The sequence below is a fragment of the Equus przewalskii genome, chromosome 23 (assembly GCF_037783145.1).
Source record: "Equus przewalskii isolate Varuska chromosome 23, EquPr2, whole genome shotgun sequence".
Lineage (NCBI taxonomy): Eukaryota > Metazoa > Chordata > Mammalia > Perissodactyla > Equidae > Equus > Equus przewalskii.
In genome coordinates this window covers 11929320-11941792 of record NC_091853.1, presented here as the reverse complement: position 1 = coordinate 11941792, position 12473 = coordinate 11929320, and the positions used below count along the sequence as shown (strand labels likewise).

Genomic DNA, 12473 nt, shown 5'->3' with positions numbered 1-12473 from the left:
TTCCCCACTGATTTATCATGTCAGCTGTCCCATATATCCAATTTCCAACTTGGAACTCTTTCTGGGCTCTATTTTGTTCCATTGGTCTACGAGTCTGTTATTGTGCCAGTACACAATAGAGTTATACTATAGCTTTACGGTATGCCTTCATATCTGGTAGGGTAAGTGTTGTGGGTTGAATGGTGGCCTCCAAAAAGTTGTGTCTACATCCAGATGCCTAGAACTTGTGAATGTTACTTTATTTGGAAAAAGACTCTTTGCAGATACAAATAAATTAAAGATCTTGAGATGAAATTAGCCTGGATTACCTGGATGGGTCTTAAATCCAATGACAAGTGTCCTTCCAAGAGACAGAAGAGGGGAAGATGCAGACATACAGAAAAGAAGTGATGTGAAGACAGAGGCAGCGATAGAAGTGATGCAGCCACAAGCCAAGGAAGGCCAAGGAATGCTGGTGTCCAGTAGAAGCTGGAAGAGGCCAGGAATGGATTCTCCCCTCGAACTTCCAGAGGGAATATGGCTCTGCCAACACCTTAGTTTTGGACTTCTAGCCTCCAAACTGTGAGAGAATACCCTTCTGCTGTTTTAAGCCACTCAGTTTGTGGTAATTTGTTACAGCAGCCCTAAGAAACTCATACAGCAATTGTCTGCTTCTGCCCCGTGTTTTGCAAAGTTGTCTTTATTATTCTTGGACATTTATTCTTCCATACTCATTTTAGAATCAGTTTGATGAGATGTGAAAAAAATCCTATTGAAATTTTCTTTGTGATTTCATTAAATTTTGTAAATAAATTTGGGATGAGAATTTACATCTTCACAGTGTTAAATAATCTCATCTATAAAGCATTAGGTTTTTCTGCATTAATCAGAACTTACATGATTTAATGGGTTTTAAGATGTTCTGGATAAAATTCTTGTGCTTTCCTTGTTTTTTGCAAACAATGGCAGTTTTGCTCTTCCCTTACCATCTTCATGTCTCACTGCATTGGCCGAGACATTGAGAACTATGTAAGGCAGTGGCAGTAATAGTGAGCATCTTTGCTTCTTCTCGTATTAAAGGAGGTCTATTTAAAATGCATTGATTATGTGTGAAGGTTCCTGTGGGTCTTTTTGGTAGATCTCCTTTCTCCTTTATCAACGTAAGGAATTTCCTTTTCATTCCTGATTCAAGAGGATGGGAAAATAGACCCCACATCTTGATAAAAGTAGATGCAAAATTACATTGCAAGGTCAAGGACATAGTGACTAGTGGACAATTGTGATCATTTTTGCCCATTGTGACCATGTATGTACCACGCCCCCACTGGGTAAGTTATCAGCTATATTTGGCGTAGTGAGTTTCTGGATGGAAGAAAGATGAAGAGATTGGCAGGTGTGGAGTCAGGGACTCCTTAGTCTTGAAGGAAACATCCATGGCTTAGAGGTGGGTGTTGGTGAAAGGAAACTAATGGCAACAGGGACATCATAGGGCAGAATACTGAAAAATGCAGTCATATTTTGTGAAGATTTTTTTCAGAGTAAATTACCAATAGGTAAAACCTTGTGTATTATGGAATTGACCATTAACTTGAGCACCAACCCATCAGCAAATATTTACTAAATCATTACCATAGGCCAAGCACTGTCATTGTGTCTGGAGGAAGACAAAGAAAAGGACAGTTTACCCTCAAAAATCTTTCAATCTATCGGGAAGATATGACATTCCCCCGGAGAGGGTCAATAATACAAAGTAAAATGTAACAGACATCAAAAGAGAGGCCCATAGAGCTGGCAATAAAGCATTCATCTCTTTAAAGAGGTTTAAAAAAACATGAATATGTCTTCAATAATGTAACGAAAACCAGTGGAGAGGAGATTCACTTTTCATAACTAGGCCACCAAAGTGTTTAAATTCCAAAAAGCAAAGAACGCTTATATTAAAATTTCGTCACAAATGGCACCCTACTAAGCGAATTTCCTAGAGGTTTGAAAGAATTATTGTGACTTTGAAATTAGCTTCTCACAATCCGGCTCTATGAATTAACTGTAAGAGACATGAAGAGGTTCCCAGACCTTTTGTATTTGAGTCTCTTTACTTGCAAGCCACTAATAACAAAACTAACTCAATTTATGTGTTGACGTGAGAATTAGCTAATAGAAGCCATTGCAAAGCCCTATGGGAATCTTAAGTGCCATGGAGTTAGGTCAGTAATGGACTTTGGCTTGCCTCCAGTTGCTCCTGAAAGGGAGAAGGAGTTTGATGACAGTTGAGTGACCATTTAACCTGCTAAACAGGTGACTGGAGGGTTGCCTGGTGACAAGCGGAAGAAGAAAATTTGTAGAAGACAAAGATGGTGCAGCAAAAGAGATCAAATACTATGCTTCTCAACAGAGGCACTGCTGGCGTTTTGGGCAGGACGAGTCTTTGTTGTCCGGACTTCCCAGTGTGATGAGGATATTTGGCATCACTGGCCCTTGTGGAACTAAATGCCAGTTTACCTGCCCTCCCCCTCAACTTATGAATATAGCAACAAAATAGAAGAAATAAGAAATGCCAACTAATTTTCAAATCCTTTGCCTCTCCACTGGTTGGAAATCACTGAGACAGAGAGCTGGGAATCCTTAGGAAACAATATTGCCAGGGAGTTTTGAGGGAGCAGAGTTTGAAGATGCAATGAACGGGGAAAGTGAAAGGTCTGGTTAGAATGACAGCAAGGCTTTAGTGTTTGAGCCATTTCAGTCAAGTTAATCCGTTTTGCACAGGGCTGCCAGACTATTCTCAAAAATTTGCTTGCATCTCATCATGGCTCTGCTCTAAAGCCTTCAATGACTCCCTATTGCTAACAAATGTAGACCACATTCCAAGGCCTGACATTTACCTTCCCTCCAAAACTCATTTCCATCCCCCCATCTTCCATTTTCTCATGTGGACTTTTCTGGTTCAGTTAGAGCCTGACAAAAGAAGCTTGACTGATCCAGAATGACCAAGATGGGCAGAGAACTAATGTTGAACTATTTTGTGATTGAAAGTGTTGATGAAGAGTTTCAGATGGGCTCACCCCCTAGGCGTAGTCCTTTGGTGCTCCGTACTGGGACTCGTTAGCAGTAGCACCCTAAGTCGCAACAGTTCACTCTCTCCTTGCAGTTGCCTCACTTGAAATCACCTCTCCAAAGTTGTCCTCATCACAGTCCTCCTATCTGGACGTTTGTTCTGAACCTAGGAAGCTTTGCTTCCGTATGTTTCCCCCAGCCCTTCCATCTGGTCTTCTTTGTGTGGGTTGTCATTTCCAGGGGACTGAACTTCAGAAGAAGATGCTTCGGTTGACTACAAGATCCATTGCTACCTGGAAAATTTGTCCATTTGAGGCTTCAGGGTCTAGAAATTAAGTTTGTTCTTTGTTATCCGGTTGGTAAGATTAAATCTGTATTTAACATTGTCTTGAAATTAAGAATAAGTATCATGTAAATCCAAATACTCTTAGGATTTCTAACTCATAAATTGAAGCTGGATTTCTCATTTATGACAGAAAGCTGGGACTCATTCACTTCCATCTCCTCTCCCTTCTCTTCCTAACCAGTCCCATATCCTGAGGATCTAACCTCCTAAATAGTTCTGAAATGTTTTCACTCCTTTCAATCCTACCGACAGGTCCTTAGTTCGGGTTCTTACCATCTCTCACTTGGATTATTATAAATAATCACTAAATGGTTTCTGCTTCTAGATATTCTCCCTACTCCTTGCCCTCCCCTCCCCCCAGAAAAACCCTCTCACTTCTACCCCAGGCCAGCTTTTATCACATTGCTCCCAGCTAGAACCCTTCAATGTTTCCTCTTTCATCCCAGGGTGATATCTAAAAGACTCTAGTCCTCTCATAGTCCGGTATCTGCCAATTTTCCCAGTCTCATTTCCTACCCCTCCTCCTTACCCTGTTCCCTCCAGTGGTGCCAAATGACCATAGTTACAAAATCACATTATATTTTTCATGCCATATGATGCTTTCTAAATATGCTATTCTTTTGTTAATGACTACTCATTCTTCAAGACCCATCTCTGGAATCACCTCCTCCTGGCAGCCTTTTCTGACCTACCTGTCTGGGTGGGATGCCTCTTCTCTGTTCTCTGCGAACTCCCTGTGCATTTCTCTGACTTAGCTCTCGTCGTACTGCATTGAAGTGATCTGTCCAGCTGCCTGTCTACCCCCCGACTATGACCTGGAAGCTAACGTATGCCTGATTCAGCCTTACATCTGCAAAGCCCAGCACAGTGCCTGGCACAAAAATGATGCTCAATAAATGTTCCCTGAAAGGTTGAATTCAAATTTGTAGACTTTATAGGTGAGAGAGGCCAAAGAAAAGTGTGAAGTTGAGAAATACCTGGTAATTTGAGTGATAGTGACAATTCAGACGTTTCAGTCCAAAAGACACCACACAATTTTTATGGTCTCTCAACAAAAGATTAGACCAGGAGTTTCCATTTGACCTCTGACCTCTCCTCTGCTGAGATGGGAGAATTGAAGGCAGGCCCCTGAGTTATGCAGGTCTAGGGTGCTTCTGAGGACTGACAGAGCTTCCTCAGCAGAGGGTGGCAAGGGGTGCTTATTACTGAAGGTTCCGGGGAATCAGTCTTCTCTTGTCTTGGGGTCTGTTGAGGGGTGTGCATGTGAGTGTATCAGACACATGCATGTGGTGGTTGTGACAGCAAACAGGGTGTTTGGAAGAAGCCCGTGGGCATTGAAGGAGTCATCTCCATTGGCCTGATTATAAGGTGCCAGAGACCTTGAAGGTGGAGGACTTTATTCACCAATTCTATCAACCAACATTTATGGAGCACCTGCTATGTGCCAGGCAATGTTCCAAGTGCTTTGTGTGTATTGACTCATTTGATCTTCACAACAACCCCATGATGTAGGTACTATTATTGTCTTCATTTTATAGATGAGGAAACCAAGCCACATAGAATTTAAGCAAGATGTTCAAGATCTCCCAGCTAAGAAACATCAAAGGCAGGGGCAGTCACAGGCCCTCCGACTCAAGAGCCCAGATTGAGGCTAACCTGCCTCGAGCATCATTCTATCCTGCCTGTCATGCGCTGTGATGGTCCTGAACCAGTGCTGCTCACTCTCTGAGAGCCCAGGCCTACAGCCAGTCACTAGAAATGACAAAGGGATGTTGCTCTCTAAGGAGAGGTGGGGATCCCTACCCGGTGGGCCTCTGGGTGCCGGGGCAGCCGAGCGCAGCCAGAGAGGAAGTCTCCTTGGGAGTGTATCCAGAGCTGTGATCTTTGGAGGAAGAGCGGTAATTGCTGGCCAGCCAACAGGCTCCCAGTGCACCCTCCAGTCCTGGTTAGAAGTTGGACGGGACCATGGGAGGCTGGTAGAGTGAACCCGCCCCGCGAGAACTGTGGGAGTGGAACCCGCTGGGTCCAGAGGTGGTAGTGGAGTAACACAGTCATGATCGAGAAGCTAAGTGCCAAGATCCATGCCTGGACTCTCCACATGCTTACCTGGACTCTCACACCAACCCTGCAAGGTGGATATTCACCCTGTTTCACTGATAAGGAAACAGTCTGGGGGTGGCTAAGTCACCTGCCAAGTTACAGCATTGATAAGTCTCTGAGCTGGAACTGAAGCCAGTCCTACTCGATTCCAAAGCCCATCTTTTAAACCCATACCCACTCCCTTTCCTACAGAATGCCTGTTTCTTTTCTTTCTTTCTTTTTCTTGTTTTGATCAAACTTCCTTCTGAATCTTTGAGGGAGCACTGTGGCCTGCCTTGTGGACTACATGGTGGAAACACTTCCCCAAGATCTGGGGGAGCACCAGAATCAGGAGGACTGTGACACTCCCCGCAAAAAAGTAGAGTAAAATTCACTTTTAACTTCCAGGTGTCTGCAGTAAGAATTCACCTCAAATTTGGTGTCGTTCCTTTTCCAGCTTGTCACATGCTTGGGAAGTTGGTATGTGAGCAAAAGCTGCGAGTGTGGAGCCCAGAGTACTCTCCGTGCAGCTCTAGAGAGGGCTCAGGGGGCAGCAGTGGGATGCATAGCTGCTGGGGGGCTGGAGGCCTGATGGCCGAGAGCCTGCAATTCAGCGAGGGCCTGGAGACCTAATCCTGAAAGCAACAGGCGCTCCTAGAGCCTTGTTGACTTGGAGATTGGTAAAATCAATACACACTTTCTGTGGATTATTCTGGAGACATGTGCATGGTGGGTGGGGAGGGGGAGTGACTGAGAGAGAGGAGGTGCGGCAGGAATAGAGACAATGTGATCTGGGGCTGAAATTAGACAACGGAGGGGCCCTGGGAAGCCAGGGACAGATGGGAAAAGCATGAAGATGCTGCAAGGAAGGAGTAACAGGACTTGCTGGAGTGTGGGGAGTGATGGAGAGTGCCGTGAGATGAGAAAAGTAAGACATCACAACAGAACAGAGGAAATCAGCATTGGGAACTCCTTTGGGGAGAAAGAGAGGTTAATTTTAAACAGTTTTAGCATTTTGGAGTTTTGGGGGTATTGTGAAAAGCATCAGGTTGGCAATGTTTCCATTGCAGAGATTGTCTCTTGCCTTTCAGAGACCCTGTAATTTGGGAAATGTGAATCTTGTACCCATCTATTCAGGACTCCTGAAGACAAAGATGAGCCTTCTGTTTCCAGTGATCATGGGCCCCAGATGAAGCCAGCCTGGGGGTAATAAACCAGGTAATTATCTCCATCCTTCCTGTGACAATAATGGTGTAGAGGCAGGTAAAAATTCATCAGAGGTGGCTTCGCAAGTCACCAGGGAGACTCACGATAAAGGGGCTGATTGTCAGAATCCGCCTCTGCAGCATTACACCAGGGCTCTGTAATGACGGCCCAGGGCCACATTGTGCCTCCAGAGTAAAGAACTGTGGAGATGAAAAAGAGACAGACACCTACATTCCAGCACGGTACCCCACCAAGTCTGCGTGGATGGCCTGGATCAGTAATTAGAAACACAGTGCCGTAAATATTGAAAGAAACTTCTGTAAACATTCTAGAGGACAATGAAATTGGAAACAATAAGCAGATGGGCTTTTATTCAAAGCAAATCCTGCCAGATGGACCCAGTACTTCTTCTTCTTCTTTTTTTTTTGATAAAAGTACAAAGTTGGTGATGAAGGGAAAATGGCACGTTTGATGTCATATGTTTGAACATTGTTAAAACATTTGAGTCTTCCAAGAAGGCTGATTTGCAGAATTGGCTCAGAATGCTTGGAATAGAAGCACATACCTGACAAAAAAGTTGGATAAATGCTGCTAATTGGGCAAGAGAAAGTGCTGGAATACTGGGCTGGCGGGACAGCCTCAGGAGCGGTCCTTCAAGGAACCATGGAGCTTTGCAACCTGAAAGGACCTTAGAGATCATCAGTTCCAACCCTCTCATTTAAGGCTAAGGAAACTCAACCAAAAGGAGACAATGACTGCACACAACCAGGGCTAGAAGAGCTTACTTGACAATTCGTTCTACAGAGTGAGGGCTAGGTCTCCTCTCCACCTGGCAGCTCTCGTATGTGGAAAGGAAATAAAATGTGGTCAACTACAATTCTGAAAGGATTCTCAATACACAGATGAAATAATTGGACCCTGAGCAAATCAAGGCCAAGATATAGATCATGCGCCCTTAACATGGTGCGGCCTCAGACACAGCGGAGATGGTGGTTGAGAAGTGGAAAGTTTTCCTACAGACCATGCTTCCAAGGTCCCTGCAGTTTTTAAGTCCCTTTCAATGGTATTAATTCATCATTGCTGTGAAGCTGAGAAGATGTCAAAACTTGGGGAGATTTGATGACTTGTCCAACTAAGGTCAAACAGCAACATGTAGTTGATCGGGGACAGAGCACATGTCGTCTGAGTGTAGCCAGGCTCCACCTCACCCCAATTTGGCCTTTGGTAAAATTCTGATGAAGGCCTAGCCTTCTCTTCTGCCCTGGGACCCCCTCAGAAGTCTCCGCTCTTTCTCTGCTGGGCCCTTGTCCGACTCAGGTTCCTGCCCTTACGCAGTTCCCCAGAAGCCCATCGTTCCTAACTTCACAGCCCTGCCCGAGCCCTCCTCCCATTCCCTCCCCATTCTTCGCCAGAACCTCTGGGTCTCCTTTCCTGTTTCTGCCCAGCTCTGTGCTCAGTGTTTTGTCACCCTAAAATGCATAAAGCTTTCATAAACTAATTTCCACCATTGCCTTCACAGGTGATAGTTTCACCTTCAGGAAGTCATTTCTCCTCCCAAGCCTGCTTCCTCATTAAAAAACAGAACACAGCAATGATGTTTGTGACTTACAGTGTGTTGTGACCTACAGTGAAGGAGCGTGCGTGAACACCACCTAGTCAATGCCTAATACAGGTAGATGCTCATAGTGCATTTATTTATTGATTTTTTTAAAGATTGGCACCTGAGCTAACAACTGCTGCCAATCTTCTTTTTTTCCCTTTTTTCCTGCTTTTTTCTCCCCAAATCCCCCCAGTACATAGCTGCATATTTTAGTTGTGTGTCCTTCTAAGTGTGGCATATGGGACGCTGCCTCAACATGGCCTAATGAGCGGTGCCATGTCCATGCCCAGGATCCGAACCCTGGGCTGCCGAAGCGGAGCGTGGGAACTTAACCACTGGACCATGGGGCCGGCCCCAACATTGGGTATTTATTAAGAGAATTTTAGGTTGGGAACTTTCCTCAAGGCACCTCACAATAGCTCTTCCTTTCTTATGTAGAGTAATTTATTGCCCTCAAGTCATATCGAAACACCCCTACTCTACCCGCTAAACAGGAGACCCTCTGCTTAACAGGACCCAGTCTTTTGGGTGGATTGCAGGGTGAAGCGGGAGGTAAAATGTTCACAAATGATTTTGTTCCTTTCACACATAATCCTTTCTCTGTCAGGGTGTGGAAGAGCTTTTTTAACAGGCAGCTTTTTTTTTTTTTTGAAAGAGGAGTTACTGAAATTCAGGAAAAAAATGGAAGCTTGTCTGCATTTCCTGCTACTGCTGAAAAATGGCTCCTTGGTCTTCATTGGCCCAGGTTTTCTGCTCTGGGTGACCCATGAGGCAACACAGTTAAAATAAAACTCTTGCAGTTATTTTTTGCCTTTTCTTTTCTTTTTTTTGGAAATAACCTTTATTGCACTCTTACTAGGAAACACTCTCTTTACCATCTACTATGGACTGAATATTTGTGTCCCCCCCAAGTTCATATATTGAAATCCTAACCCCCAAGGTGATGGTATTAGGAGGTGAGTCTTTGGGAGGTGATTGGACATGAGTGTGGAGGACTTGAGGCCTTCTAAAGGAGGCCTAGGAGAGACCCCTAGCCCCTTCCGCCATGTGAGGACACAGCGAAAAATGGTTGTCTATGAACCAGAAAGTGGGTCCTCACTAGACTCTGAGTCTCCTGGTGCCTTGATCTGGGACTTCCCAGCCTCCAGAGATGTGAGAGAGAAGTTTCCGTTGTTTTAAACCAGCCACTCTATGGTATTGGTTGTAGCAGCCCAAGGGGACTGAGACACCATCTGATGACTGTGGTGTTATTTTTTCTTTTACTTACCTTCCACAGAGGGGCACAGCAGCTAAAGAAACGTCCTTTCCCCGCTTCTCACGAAATGTGAGCTATTGGAAAGAGCAGTGTCTGGGGGTTACTAGACCTGTGTTTGCGTCCCGTCCTACCACACGGGGAGCCTTGGACAAGGGTCTTCACCTCTCTGTGCTGCAGCCGGTCCTGGGTCTGTTGAATTCAGTGCACTATGACCTCCCTGAGGGCAGGAAACATAGCGCGTAGCTTGTTTATCTTTATAGTGCTTGACGTAAGAGGAACAAATTTAGTCAATGTTTGGGAATCAGACCTCTAAATGCTGCTGGAACACATCATCACACACACACATCCATCGCTAACAAACATCGCTCAATAGAGTGCCAAATGTATGCCTTTCACTGCTTAATCTAACCATCGTAACAACTCTGCGATACAGCTGTTACTGTCACTATTCTGCCGATAAGAAAACTGAGGTGTAGCGAGATTAAGTGATTTACCTCTTTGCTAGTTGGTAGCAGAGTCAGGATTTGAACTCAGGTCCGTCTGCCTCTGGTCTTCTACTAACCTGCTTTCAGGGTCTATGATGCTCATTTAATAACACTTTACAGTTGCAAAGGGCTTTCGACTTTTTACGTGTAATATCTAAGAGACTTTGCTCCAACACTGAGTAAGAAGAAGCCACAGATTCTGAAAAGGAAGCTCCAAAGGGCTTTGACTGCGAAGGGGAAAAATCTAGTCTTTGAGATGTTTTTCTCCAGGACTGCCTCTCTAGGCCCCCTCCCTCTGCGGGTCCTTGACCTGGTTTACCTTGGATGTTGGATGCTGGCTGTTTTGGGGTTTGCCCCACACCTAGGTTCAGATGCTCCATCTCTTCCACTCAGAGACTTCAATGAAGTCAGCATGGTTATTGAGCCCCTGAATGTGCAGCACGTGAATGAGATATGCCTTTCCTGTTTCTTCTGGGAACTTCTAGTCTAGTGGGGAGACGGAGAAGTAAACAGACAGTTCCTACGAGGTGGTGATTACAGGGAGCCGTGCAAACACGTGGCGTCACGTAGCTCAGCCTTGGGAGCTGGGGAAGTTGGGCTACGCAAAGTGGGCTGTGTGTAAAGACCACATGATGAGTGGGCTAGCCTGGGGTAAGGCAGAGGCAACAGCCTAAACAAAGTCCTGGAGGCCATACGTAGAGAGCAGCTTAGGTTTGGAGACTGAATTTTGCATTATTTTCTTCTGATCCAGAGCAGCAATATTCCGGGAAAACATTCACCCCCCCCCAACCATACCCCAGTTTCACTCAATAAGGCCACTGTACTTATTTTCTAGCTTCACCATCAGACACTCCATCTCCTTCCCTGTCCCCGCTGGTGGTGTTTGCTGGAGTCCAGGCCTCTCAGGCGCCGACTCCTCTAATGAGGTCGTTTCAGCACTTTAGGAGCTGAAGGGCTCTGTGCCACACCTGCTCTGTATAAAATTCAGCTCAAAACCAGTACTATTACACCTGGGAGCTGTCAGTGTATTTATCTGGCCTGCATTTTTACTCAGGGACAACTGGGTGCTTAGAAGGAGGCTCCGATACTCAGTTTATGTGTTTTTTTATGTAGAAAATGTATAAAGAACATCCCAAGTGGCTTTTACTCACTTAATTATCGTGTTTCCTCTTAACCTTCCTATGCTAATAGTAAGCAAATCCTATATATTTTTTTCTCTTAAACCTTTCATTGCAATCCCCACTTGAAAGTTTTTCTCTTTCTTTCTTTTTTGTACTTCTTTGATAGGTTTGATTAATGTCTTCAGAAAAAGAAGAGATTGGTTTTTCTTACTCCGTAATTAGCATTACTGCAGAGGGAGACAGAAGCTGGAGCCCAGGGAAGAAAGCCTGGGACAATGGCTTCATCTCCAGCGTGACCTCCACACCCGCATGGAGCCAGCAGTAATGGAGCAGCCCTCATTGTGTTGAATCTTCCGTCCGTCCTATTATTTACTATCTTTGCGGCTAAAGACAGAAATCCTTCCATTTTCCCGTATGCTCGGAGAGGTCTCTCCAAACGTCCTGCCTACTGTCCCCAGAGCAAAACTATTCCTCACAATGTGAAATATGGCATGCACAACTTTTTCTAGTTTTCTCCTTCTTTTTTCTCCCCCCAGGTTTTGCAAAGTAACTCTGAAAGCAACTTCTGCAGTGATGTGAATCTGCCCACGGGGTATTTTTACCCTGAATAACAATAACTCCCCATAGAACCGAACGGCTCCTTTTGGCAGAGCTCTATTATTGTTATTTGGGACTGACGGCCTGTCAGTCTTTTCTTCCAGAAGCAGAAATGCTAATCAGGCCTTCAGCATGATGGGACTGAGGACTCACACTCCTGTGCTTTGCTTGGGCCCACGTGGACAACGGTTTTGCTGAATCTTGTTTTTGGAGGTCCTTCTGGAGAGGCGGCCTGAAAGAAACTCTGGCAATCAAGAGAATGTTGTTGTAACCCAGCTTGCTGTACGACATGGTTCACCAAATTACATTAGCATATAAAACTTGGACTATTGATTTCTTCTTGACTTGTTGCGGTTTCTGGGCAAAAGTCCAGTTTATAGAAGCAGAGAGAACATACACACACTTGAGTTGGGAGTCGTTTATTTATTTATTTTTTCTCTATTTTAGAGACTGCTGACATGATCCAGAAAGGGAGTACGACTTCGTGCTCTGATTTTCCCCACCCAATGCCTCCATCAGGCTGCACTCAAGCCTTCCATGGTACAGGCCTTCCAGACTCGAGAGGGAGGAACAGGCAGGGGACCGTTTGCCAAGGACAGCAGAGAACTTGCCTGTGTTAAGCACCTACCACGCATCAGGCAGTGAGCGCACTGTGCAGTGAGGGTACAATGAGAAAGTACCCTCATTTTGCAGATGAGGAAATTGGGGCTTAGTGAGGTGCAGTGACTTGTTCCAGGTCATCTAGAAGCAAGGG

General features: G+C 45.0%; 1 long non-coding RNA gene across 2 annotated transcripts; it reads left to right on the top strand.

The window, feature by feature from the left end:
• Window positions 1–1327: 1327 nt before the first annotated feature.
• LOC103554874 (uncharacterized) lies at window positions 1328–12052 on the top strand. Of its 2 annotated transcripts, none has more exons than XR_545829.2 (4): window positions 1328–1423; window positions 6547–6673; window positions 8181–8333; window positions 11659–12049. It is a non-coding gene; the product is annotated as an uncharacterized lncRNA (long non-coding RNA). The 2 variants fall into 2 exon arrangements; XR_011531997.1 differs by having other exon boundaries at window positions 1333–1423; window positions 11289–12052.
• The last annotated feature ends 421 nt before the right edge of the window (window positions 12053–12473 follow it).